Source organism: Heterocephalus glaber, unplaced genomic scaffold, assembly GCF_053883595.1.
Source record: "Heterocephalus glaber isolate CG9 unplaced genomic scaffold, H.glaber_assembly_v1.0 deba00001442, whole genome shotgun sequence".
Lineage (NCBI taxonomy): Eukaryota > Metazoa > Chordata > Mammalia > Rodentia > Bathyergidae > Heterocephalus > Heterocephalus glaber.
Window position 1 is genome coordinate 23,281,765 of NW_028258296.1, and position 12,693 is coordinate 23,294,457.

Sequence of the window (12,693 nt, forward strand, 5' to 3'; positions counted from 1 at the left end):
TGAGATAGGTTCAATTCCAGTGTTGGCAGGCATGAAGTTCAGGAGTGAGCTTTGGTGCATGGTTCAAGATAGTCCTGAACTATTAGATTAGAGGATTTCTATAAAATAGCAGATTTTGATTATTAATCACCCACAAGGGTAAAGAGTAGCATTTGCTTCCATATTAATTATCCTGGAGAACTTTCTTCTAAACAGTGTTAGATTGACCTCTTGTAGTTCTTACTGGGGGATTTGGGTTAGAGACAGAAGACCAGAGAGAGAGGTAACTCTAAACCCATACTGTAGTTCAAGGCACCAATGAAGTTTGGGTGGGGTAGGAGGAGAAAAGACAGCTCTAGGATAGCACAGCAATGAAATAAAGAAATCACTCTGCCTTCTGGTCAAGATCTCCCTTTCAAGGGCAACATTGACAGTGCTGAGCCCAACTACCCATATCCTGCCCACACACTGTACAAGGAAGCCTGATTGTCAGAAGCTGGACCCCCTAGTGGCCTTCCCTGAGGAGGAGGAAAGCTCTGGAAAATCAAGCACAGGAGTGACAACAAAAAATCCTGGTATCAATTTATGCTAATGTTATGGTTCTCATTGATCCATTGATCTATGTTAATAGTTATCTAACCAACAGCATAAAAGGTTCTGAAAAATAAACAAATAGAACCCTAGGGAAATAGAGCTAATTTAACTAAAAGAAGAGAACCTAGAAAAAGTATATAATTGGTATCCTGGGAGATATTTTAAAAAGATAATATATCCCTAAACACAATTAGATCACTTCAAAAAGGAAGTAATTAGTAAGCAAGGCAGATTATTCAGAATTTAAATAAGAAATCTAAAATGTAAAAAGAAAATCAATAGAATAGTTCAGCAATGAGTGAACATGGCTGAAAATGAATTTGGGTAATCTGGGTAAGGTTAAGAGAAATCTTCCAGAACTAAATAATGAAAGAGTGAAAACCATGAGACAATTCTTCCTCAAAGGTCTACCCAGAATAGACCAAAAGATTTCATTTGAATTCTTGAGGGAGGGCCTGGGGATTTAGCTCAGTGACATAGTTCCTGCCCTGCAAACGCAAGGTCCTAAGTCTGATCCCCAGTACCAAAAACAAACAAACAAAAAAAGAATTCTTGAGGGAAATAAGAAAATTTAACTGAACTAAAGCATAATTGATTATGCAAATAGAAATCACAGACACATTTTCATGACATTCAAACTTTAGGAATGGAAAATCCTAAGAAGTCCTAGAGAGAAAAGATAGATTATCTATCAAGGACCAAAAATCACATTGGCATCACACCTTTTAATCAGGAGTGAAAGCTAACAGGCAACATTAAACTTCAAATAGGCAATCAAATCTCACACAAGCTTTTTATAAAACAGAAAAATTGAAAAGAAATTATTTGAGGATGCGTTCCAACAAAACAAAAGAGGAATCCTGAAAAGTGTAAGATAGAACTGAAGCACAATGATGCTAACAGAAGGCAATCCAAAAAGATGTTTGTACAGGATATCTAATGAGCAATAGGTAAATATTGCTCATATAATGCTCAAATAATTGCTCAAATAATGAGAATGTCAGGTCAAGTATATCTTTAGTATGTAAGTCAATTCCATTCAAAATTTTATAATTCTGAAATTAAAATTTTCCTAGGTTATGCTAAAATCATTTGCCTTTCTCTCGATAAGAAAAAAAGATATTTAGCAGCTTTAAACATAAACAGATACAATGAAATCTGTACAGTGGACACTTGAGTTACGATTGGACTGACATTCAAACATCTTAGGTTACAACCAGAATTTTAGCTTTAACTTACAAACAAAAAGTTGAGTTATGACTGAAATGCCAACTGGTTGTGCATCTAGATGATCTCAGATTTAACCCTTGAAGAGTTCTGGAAGAAACATTACAACATCTTCTCTTATATGGGGTTAATTGAGAAATCTTGGGCCACTGTCTCTCTAAGGACACTGAGATCTGCCTATATATATAGGAGAGTGTCTTTGAAGGCTGTGTAGAGGATCCTGAGCCTTCAATTGACAAACTTGAGTTACAACCAGCCCTCCAAAATGAATTGAGTTCGTAAGTCAATGATCCACTGTAATACAAATAATGAATACACAGTAAGGAAATAGAGCCATGAAAATAGATCCCCTTCACTCTTGCTGCTTAGACTGACATTCTTCTGTAAGTGATAGAAATTAAATAACCTCAATTAACATGCACTTCTCTGGCTCCAATCAGTTCTGCCAAAAATAATAGTTACATTACACTGATATTACATTGGTGTTTATTTACTGTCCATTTATATCATCAGCTTGTAGACACAGAAGAGAAGACTATCATAATTAGAGAAGATAAAAGGATAGCAATATAGTTAAATGATGAAGTGGGGAAATGATTTAAACAGTAAGTTTGCTCATTTTCTCACTTATATGATTAGAGGTCAATAAATATTCTCTAAATTGATGAATAAAAAGAAGATATCAGGGCTGGGGATTTAACTCAGTTGTTCCACCACCTGCTTTGCAAGTGCAAGGTCCCAAGTTTGATACCCGGTACTAAAAACAAAACAAAACAAAACAAAAAAACCAAACAAACAAAAAGAAGATACTAATAGAAGACTGGTATATTATTTCTCTATAAATGTAACTTCAGGAAGTAGTAATAGAATAACTAATAAAATTGAGAGAATGAGCATGTTAAAATAATAATGTTTTAAAGTTTGGCCATAAATAGATATAATCTAAAGCCAATAAATTTATAAATAGATATAAATATATCATTTTGAATTTATGTAGCAATTTATGGTGGAAGAATTTGATTGTCTTTATAGTCTTGTTGTATTGTTAGTTTTCATCAGACAACATAGGAAAACAGCTGTCAGTAATAAGTGATACAAAACTCATAACTGTCATTCTGAGTCTAATTTCTGCAAGAGGAGAAGGCAGAATTTGACAAAATATTCATCTCTGATGCAGTGAGAACCAACATGTAACCAAACATCTTTACAAGTGCAAAAAGGGCAACTACAGAAATTTTCAAAGGGGAATGAGCTACATATCAGAAGGTGTCCTCAAAGCAGTGTGCAGATAGGTTAGGTTAGACTGTCCTGTTTCTTGATAATGTGTTCTGGATATGGCAAACCAGGAAGACTCTGGTCAGGGCTTTCCAAAGTTGAGGCACACTTTTCATGACTTTAGGACTTGACTTTTGCTTGTTAGTCCATTTTGTTTTACAAACACAGCTGATTTTGGAGGAGAGATCTCATTTGAGATCATTAATCAAATTCAGTTTTGATCCACTATGAACCAATTCAATGCCATTTTAAAGAAAATTCTCTCTCTCTCTCTCTCTCTCTCTCTCTCTCTCTCTCTCTCTCTCTCCCTCTCTCATTTGGGAAAGGCAAGCAGAAGACATGCAACTAAAAAAGACTGTGCTCAGAGTATAACATATTGGTCACATATCACTAGCAGCAAGGGCTGCTTGGGCCACTGACAACCCTGTGTGGCTTCAATGTGGATGCAACTCGGGACAGACCCATATGATTGGTTACATTTTCCTTACTGTCATCTTTTACAACTACATACCCTCTCCAAGTCTCATTTTCCTCATCTGTAAGTGGAAGTGTTGAAGATAATTAGACATTATCTGTCTATCCCCTTGATTTATTACAACAATTAAGTAAGATCACTTGTTAAAAGTTCTTTATAAATATAATGTATTATTATTATTATTATTATTTTGTACCAGGGATTGAACTCGTGTCCTTGCACTTGCGCAGCAGGTGGTGAAACCACTGGGCTAAATCCCCAGCCCGATATTATTATTCACCATCAATGCCACTATTGAATACATTCTAAGAAAATTCTTCTATTTGACTCATTCTTTTCCCTTTTACTTTTGTCCATCATTGAGTATACTGGATGATAGATTTCCAAAGGGTTATATTAGCTCGTTGGCTTTTCTGCTCTGATCAAAAAGGATTTTCATCTTGACCACACCTGTAAAATAGAACTCAATGTTCCTTACTATGAACAACAGCGCTCCATTCTGGAGTTTTTGAGGCAAGCTACATTCATAATATACACATTTGGTGGTTCTCTCTTCACCCTTCATTACCAGGTCCTTCATCTACATTACTTATATATGTGTCTTTCTCTATAGCTAAAAAATTCAACATTTCTATATGATTTTGTATATTTTCCTGGCCAATTTTTTTTTATACTTGTCCTCTTGCATCAAGAGTAAATCATAGGCCGGGGATTTAGCTCAGTGGTTCCAGCGCCTGCCTCGCAAGCACAAGGACCAGAGTTCAATCCCTGGTACCAAAACAAACAAACAAAAAAAGAGTAAATCATCATTAGATACTTAATAAATTACTACTATCCCTTTCAAAGTATCTGAAGTGTCAACTAGAGATTGATATGTCCAGGGAAAGCCTACTTGATTAAATAGGTCATATGGCTATAAATAGGAAATGTAGCTTTGTGATAGGTGGACCTCCAAAACAAATTGAGAATGCTTCTCCAGTCAGTTGTCTCATCTCATTAGCCATTCAGGATCATGAATATGATAATATTTAATTTTATAGGTATTTCAAGTAAACAAATGTATTACAATGAAGGTAAAATTAGATCTAATGATCTATTACTTTTATTAGGTTGCAACACTACACCAAGTACTGTAGACAGCATTAAGTGATGCAAACTGCTTTAGAAAGTTAAAGAAGAACCTAAGTATCCTAATCCTCCCCTGAATTGGTTCATTTCATGCAGGCACTTTTAAAAATAACCTATACAACAAATAATTTTAGTTTGTTGCTTTTGTTTTGTTTTCCAAGCAGCATGTGATAATTTAAACACACGAAAATGCATTAATTCCATAAAATGTCACTTTCTGGAAGCCATATATCCATTGAATAAAAATTATAAGAGTTCTCTGGATCTCTTCCCCCAGTGATACTATCCATTCCTCTGGCCACAAACACTACCTCTGTGCTCTTTATTTCATACTTATATTCTTGCTTCAACCAGTCCACAATGCATATATCCCAAATACCTACTGAATATGATACTCAGACATTTATAGTCATATAAAGCTTCACATTTACCAACAAACCATACTATTAACTCCTCCCAACATTTACTATTGTAGTAATGTTTCTCTTATCTGTACAGGGCATCAATAGTCATTCAGAGCTAATATTAAATTATTGGACTTATCCAACAATTTCTCTCACTTCCCACATCCAATTCCTATCAGATACACTTTTACATTTTTTCCTAAATTGGACCATTCTCACAACTACACAAACAGCTCTTGCTACTTCTTGTGCCTAGAATAAGCAGACATCCTGGTTTGTCTAGAGCCTAATTTATTTCTGCTGATGTGATGCTTCATTTGGCTTGGCATTAGGAGTCCTTGACTCCAGTTTTGCGAAAATAGGCATAATAGGCCTTAACTTTGTAATTGCAGCTTTTGGCATGGTCTTGTCTGGTAGATGTGAGACACAAACACTGTGACCCAAGTTTTTAATTTAACATATGGTGAATTATGAAAAATGGTTGATAGCAATATTTTACTCCCTTTTCCCAGTGCAGTGTCACCAATCTCCCTTTCAAAGAAGCACCCAGGGGCCTTGCAAGCACGTGGCTGGGGAACACGTTTTCCATCTCAGGTGCTGGCGGAGATATGCAATGCTGCCATCTCTGCTGAGTATTTGGTACACTAAAACCCCAGCCTGTGAGATGTATCAAGTCACTAGGTTGTCAGTTACGGTCAGCGAGAAGTGAGAGAAACTGTGGCTTAAGTATATGTGAGATCTAGGCATCAAATGAGACTGAGAAGTTCTGCCACAGAGCATAAAATGTATAGGCTGAACACCCTTAGGTTTATTATTTGGTGTTGATCTACAACTATTTACATATTTAAATTCCAATAAAATTTTTTAATTTTTGAAATAAAGTCTTTAAATGAAAAGGTGTTAAAAATGTATGATACAAAAAGGTGAAAGTGTGATTTATCATTTCTCATATTGATGGCTATTATAGGTTGTATCTAGATGTCCTCCCATAGCCTCATGTGGTCATGGGTGGGGCTTTTCAAAGGTAGCTGGATTTAGAGTGTGTGATGGTGGGATTAAGAATTTGATGCTGGGATTGATTCATGGTCAGTGCTAAGATTAAAGGTATTTCACCCTGGGTGTGAGTGCTACCCACCCTATGGGTGGGTACCCTGGATAGAATATAAGGAACACAAAGAGGGCTGCTGTGGTCACTTGGTGCTTCTTCTTTGCTACTTCACTGGTTTGCTGGCTGCTTCCCACCATGAACTGTTTCTCCTCTGTGATGCTCTTCTGCTATGGCACCCTGACTTGGAGACAGCCAACTATGAACTGAAACCTCTACAAACTGTGAACCAAAATAAACCTTTCCTCCTTTAGGTTTGGGTGTCAGATATTTTATTTCAGCAACAAGAAAAAGTAACTAAGATAATGGCAATGCTTAACTTACCCATAAGGCTTATCAACATTTATTGATTCCATTTAGGACCAGAAAAGACATTGCTGACATGTGAAAATCAGAAGACATGAGTCTGCTGATTAATATCAGTATCTCTTTCAAAAGTCAGTGGTTATTTTTAAGTCTAAGGCCCCAAAAGAACCTTTAACTGATGCAGCTGCAGAATGTATGTTTGTACATCACTCTGAACCATGACTTTTCATTTAGATCAAAATATTGTTGTTTTAAATTAATTATATTGGTTTTGAGTTACAAGTTTTTGTTTTTTAAATGAATGAGAAGTGAAGCAGTAACTACTAACCTGTTGGGTTCAATAACAGAAGTGATATTAGTTTCCTATCAGTGTCAGAAAATTAGATAAAAATTCTAATAATGAATAAATTTTTATACAATTCATTGAATCAAAGGAAAGCTTTAGAAATTCATTCTATTAAAATAAAATATTTAAAATTATTATGAAAGCTACTGTGAAATCAGTTAAATATAGGATTAAGCCACAATTATTTGTTTTGTTATGATAATAAAAATAAAAGTTTACAGGAGCACAGTGTCTTGGTAAAATCATAGCTCTTACTAAATTAGAAACCTTGTGGAGTAGCTTTTTGATTGTAACATGTGCATAGCTCAGTTATGTCCAAGTAAATTGGGATATTCCACCATCAAAAAGAGGAACTACAGCTCTAAATACACACACATGGACGTGCACACACACACACACACACACACTATAACAAAACAACAAAATGTAGCAGCACTGGTCTTGAATGCAAAAAGAATATTTCAACTTTCTTTTTTGCTACCTATAACTAAATTGGTTGCAGAAATAGTTGCACCTGTGAAGAACAGCTTTTTAAATCAAACTTCTTGTCCCATAAAGATATTGTACATTTTTGTTGTATTTTGTTCAAAATTATTGGAAAATCTTTAATCACATTATCAAATAGAGTTCAAACAGACTTCAGCAAGTCATACACTTTGAATTTTTTAGCAAATAGCAATTAAGAGAACAAAATACATTTGTAAAATGACAAAAATTTTCCTATAAAAAAGCTGAACAAATAAAACTATGAAAGTTCAAATATCATTTATGTTTTACTTCTGAAATTTTACAATTGTACTTCAGAATAACAGCTGACATGGGAAGAACATTATGATAAAGTTCTTATTTTTAATTGGGTAAAACCCCTATTACATACTGGAAATGAAGGAAATTGAGAAGATCTGAGATTTTGCAGCATCTATATCTAGCAAAACATTCAAAAGAATTATAATAGAGAAAACTGATTTGATGAGCTTTGCCTTGTAAAAATATTTGTCAAAAATTCCCTTAAAAGACAGTACCTGTGAAAATATTTGTTCTGAAATATTTACATATTTCAATATAAAAATAGATTTTAGGATATTTTATATTTCACAAATATCCTCCGAAGTTACTGATACCTCAACATTTATATGGAAAATATTTCACTCAATTAAAGATATTCTAGTATATAAAAATATTAATGGTCCCGCCTCCACCCCAGGCTCCTAGGGCAGAGAAGCTCAGCCAGTCCCAGCACCCAGAAGGAAGCCCCCACCTCCATCCCAGGCTCCGAGGCCAGAGAAGCTCAGCCAGTCCCAGAATCTGGAAGGAAGCTCCCCTGCTGCCATCCCAGGCTCCTAGGGCAGAGAAGGTGAGCCAGCCCTAGCACCTGGAAGGAAGCTCCCCCCCCACCATCCCAAGCTCCTAGAGCAGAGAAGGTGAGTCACATGGGGGCCAGAAGCAACCTGCCCCCTGTGGAAATGAGAAGACACATAAACAAACCTCCAAAACAGAGTTGCAGGTCACCTACAGCAACCCCAAAGGGAAATGAGATGGAACAATCTCATACTCAACCACCTGGACTCTCTGAACTGGCAACAAAAGAGGATCTGGGAAAAATGAAATCAGAAATAATTACTCAGATAACAGCAAAGATTGTGCTCATGGTGCAAGACATGATTAATAAATCTAGAGAGGACACAGATAGAAAATAGAGGATCTGAGGAACATGATGGAATCCCAAAATAGGAAACAAATGGAATCCATAAAACAGATGCAAACAGATTTCCAAGAGATTAAAAACTCCATCGAAAGTCTGCACAGCAGAATGAACCAATGTGAGGGTAGAATTTCACATATAGAAGATAAGATTGCAATTAGTGAGGAGGAAAAGAAAAATTGCTTTAAAATTGTAAGGGAACACAAGAAATCAATCCAGCAGCTGCTAGATGATGCAAAAGAAGAATAACATAAGACTGATTGGAGTCAATAAGGAAACAGGAGAGAGTGCAGATGACATAAAAAACCCATTCACAGAAGTGATGGCAGAAAACATCCCAAGGAGTGGGAAAGAACTTGACATACAGATAAGTGAGGCATATAGGACTCCAGCCAGCCTTAATCAAAAAAAATCTACACATAGGAATATAATAGTTAGGATTCCAGAAATCCAACAGAAGAACAAAATTCTACAAGCAGTGAGAGAAAAGAAACAAATCCCATACAAAGGAAAACCCATCAGAATCACAGCAGACTTCTCAATGCAAACCCTCAAGGCAAGAAAAGCTTGGAGTGATGTATTGCAAGCCCTAAAGGAAAACAGCCTCCAACCCAGACTGATGTACCCTGCAAAACTATCTTTCAAAATTGATGGAGAAATCAGATACTTTCATGATAAAGAGCACCTCAGGAATTTCATGAATACCAAATCGGCACTCCAAAAAAGTTTAGACAACACCCTAGGAAAAGACAATGAGGACCACAACCCCAGGAAACCCAGCAGAATGAATCTATTGGGCATGACAAATTAAACACAAAGGGGGAGAATCCAACAAAAAGAAAAGGTCATGACAAGGCCTTTAAAACTTTTAACTTCATCTCCCTAATGAGTGTACAATTCAATCTTGTTATTGTACTGATTAGTATTTTTCTGATTCTAGAGTTGCACACCATTCCTTGCGCTATACTGGCTATTTATCATCTTCTTATGTCTACTTTTTAATTGGGTGGTCTATTAATGAGCTCTAAGAATTCTTTATATATTCTGGTCATAGGTTATATGCATTGTAAATATGGACTGTTTAAGGACTACTTTTCATTTTAATGATGTCATTTAAAGTTCTAAATTTTGATGGACTCTCATTTATCAATTTTTTTCTTTTATATATCATGTCTTTTGCATCCTAGGTAGTTCTTGCCTACTTTGAATTCATAAATATTTTCCCTTATAATTTCTTCTTAAAGTTTTATACTTTTAGGCTTTCTTATTTAGGTTCATAGATCCCTTCAAGTTATTTTCATGTATGGAAAAAAAGGGTTGAGGTTAATTTTTTATATACAGATATGAGATGTTCTAGTACCATTTGCTGAAAACACTGTCTCTTCCTCAGCTCTTGAATTGAGTTTATATTCTAAAAAATACTAATGTTAAATAATCTTTCAAAACTCAGTGGACCATATATGTGTGGTTCTATTTCTAGATTCCCTGCTTTATTCCAATGATCTATATGTCTTTCCTTACACCAACACTGCCTTGATGACTGTAGCTTTAGAAGAAGTCTTAAAATTAGGCACTAAACGTCTTCCAACACTGTTTTTGTTTTTGTTTTTAACTTTTTTAGGTCCTTTGTACTCCACCATAACTTTTTTTAGATTTCAATATCCAATTCTTCATTTATAGCAAGTATACACAGACCTGAATTTTTATATATACCTTGTGTTTTCTAATCCTGCTAAATTCAAGTACAAGTTCTAGGGGCTCCTAGAGATTTCTTAGTATTTTCTCTGTAGATGATCATTTCATCTACGTATAAAGATTTTGCTTCTACCATGCCAATCCTATCCTAGTTGTGTCATTTTATTGCCAGACTATTTTGGTGGGGACTAGGTTTCAAAGTATAATGGACAGATAAAGAATAAGCATATCTACCCTTGTCCCCCACCTTAAGGAGAAAGCATTGTATCTTCTCCATTCATATAAGGCGTTCTTGCTGGAAGTATGGAGTACATGTCTTTAATCTGTTGAAGGGGCCAGGGATTTAGCTCAGTGGTTTTGCTGTCTACTGCACAAGCGCAAGGACCCAAGTTCAATTCCAGGTACCAAAAAAAAAAAAAAAACCCACAAAAACTTTGGGCCAAGGATTTAGCTCAGTGGCTGCGGCACCTGCCTGGCAAGCGCAAGGTCCTGAGTTTGATCCCTGGTACCAAAAACAAAATATAAACAAACAAAAAAAAACCCCACAATCTGTTGAGATGTTTCTGTTCTACTTCTAGTTTCCTGATAGCTTTTACCATGAACAGCTATGGAATCTGGTCCAATACTTTTTCTCCAACTAGTGACAGGATCATGTGGCTTTTTCCTTTCCTCTGTTCAAATGATGACTTTTGGGGGTGGATCTTCCAATGCTGAACCAACACTGCCATCCCTATAACAAAACCACTTTCTACATCCTGCCAGATCTGACTTCCAATAGTTTGTTTTGTTAAACAAATTTCTATCTATGTTCATACTTTTTTCTTCTGTTATCTTTATCCAGTTTTAGGATTAGCACAATGTTGAGTTCCTAAAATGAGGGGAGAAGTGTTCCTTCTTTTTCTGCTTTAATTGTTTGATATAATTTATCAGTTAAAATGTATATGAGCCTGCTGTTGTCATATAGGTAGGTTTTCAAGCTAGGAATATACTTTCTTTAATAGGTGCCAATCAAATTTTATATTTCCTCCAGAGTTAGTTTCATTAATTTGTCTTCCAAGGTACTTCTTAGAAGTTGTCAAATTTATTTCAAAAAATATTTTTGTAATATGCTTTCTATATCCTTTTAAATTCTGTAAAATCTGTGGTAATGTCTCCTAGATCTTAATATTGTAATTTAAAAAAATGTATAACTGATATTGTGTAACAGGAAGAAAAGGTCTAAAAGAGCAGGGGAATTGGGAGGGGTAGGGGAAGGGAAAAAAGGGAAAGGAAAAAATATGAGAAGAGGACTAAAATGTAAACAAGGTCTTTGCAAAGAGGGAAGGGTGGAGGGGGTGAAGGGAGGGCAAGGGAAGGGGAAAAAAATAAGAACCAAGAGACTCATGTAACGGTACAAGATCCCAATGATGAATGTAACTGTATATTATGCCTAAACTGTACCAACAAAGTTAATGGTGAAAAAAATTAATAAAAATAAAAATAAAAATATTAATGGAAGATGTGAAAAAATTCAAATTTATTAACCTTAAAAATAAAACTTAGAAAATAATTACAAGTAGTTTTATGAGAAAAAATTAAATGATAATGTATATTAAAAATGCATTCTTCTGAAAAATACCTGAAACATGGCAAGACAGATATTGCTCAAAACTGATTAAAGTACATGAATATAAATATAGAGTAATTATTCAACCTGTATTATTTTCAAATGTTCAGATTGTTAATACCACATTTTTATTTAACTCATATTTTGTTTGGTTTTTGGATAACCAATATTAATACATTTTCCTTTTGACTTTCTAGGTACATGACATGTAAATTCATTTTTCCTTCTTCTATTGTATTTTTGTTCAATTTAAAAGAGTTCAGTTGGATTTTTTTGGTCACTTGCAAGCCAAGGACTTTTGACATCACATTTAACAGGGCTGTCTTGGAGAAATAGGGAGATAGTGTTTATGAAGCACTTAGCCTCACATAAAATACATTATACATTCTTCAAAAGTTCATTCCTATAAATTTGCCAAAATGAACACCCATAGAGATGTGTCCAAAATGCAAAGATAACATCAAATCCCTAACAATGTATTTCCAATACAATTTGGATAATGCTAATTATGGGTTTTACTCATTCAATTTTTTCTCTAAAGTCTGCTGTTTTCTCTGATTACTCTGTCCTCAGTGGTTATAGCAGGAATCAATATTCATATAAAAGAGTTTATAGCAGCTGACTGGTGGAGTGGGTTGAGAAGTTAATTATCTTTGTAGTTCAATTAAAAACACACCTAGAATATTAATCAAATATATTTTTAATTCATATATGAATTTATGTGAATGTGAATTTATGCAAATTTTCATCCTTTATGACTGACGCTTCCTCTAGTTTTTCTTATACGTTGAGGCAGATGCTTGTGAAGGAGGAACCATCAAGGTAATTAGACTTATTTTTCAACCATCAGC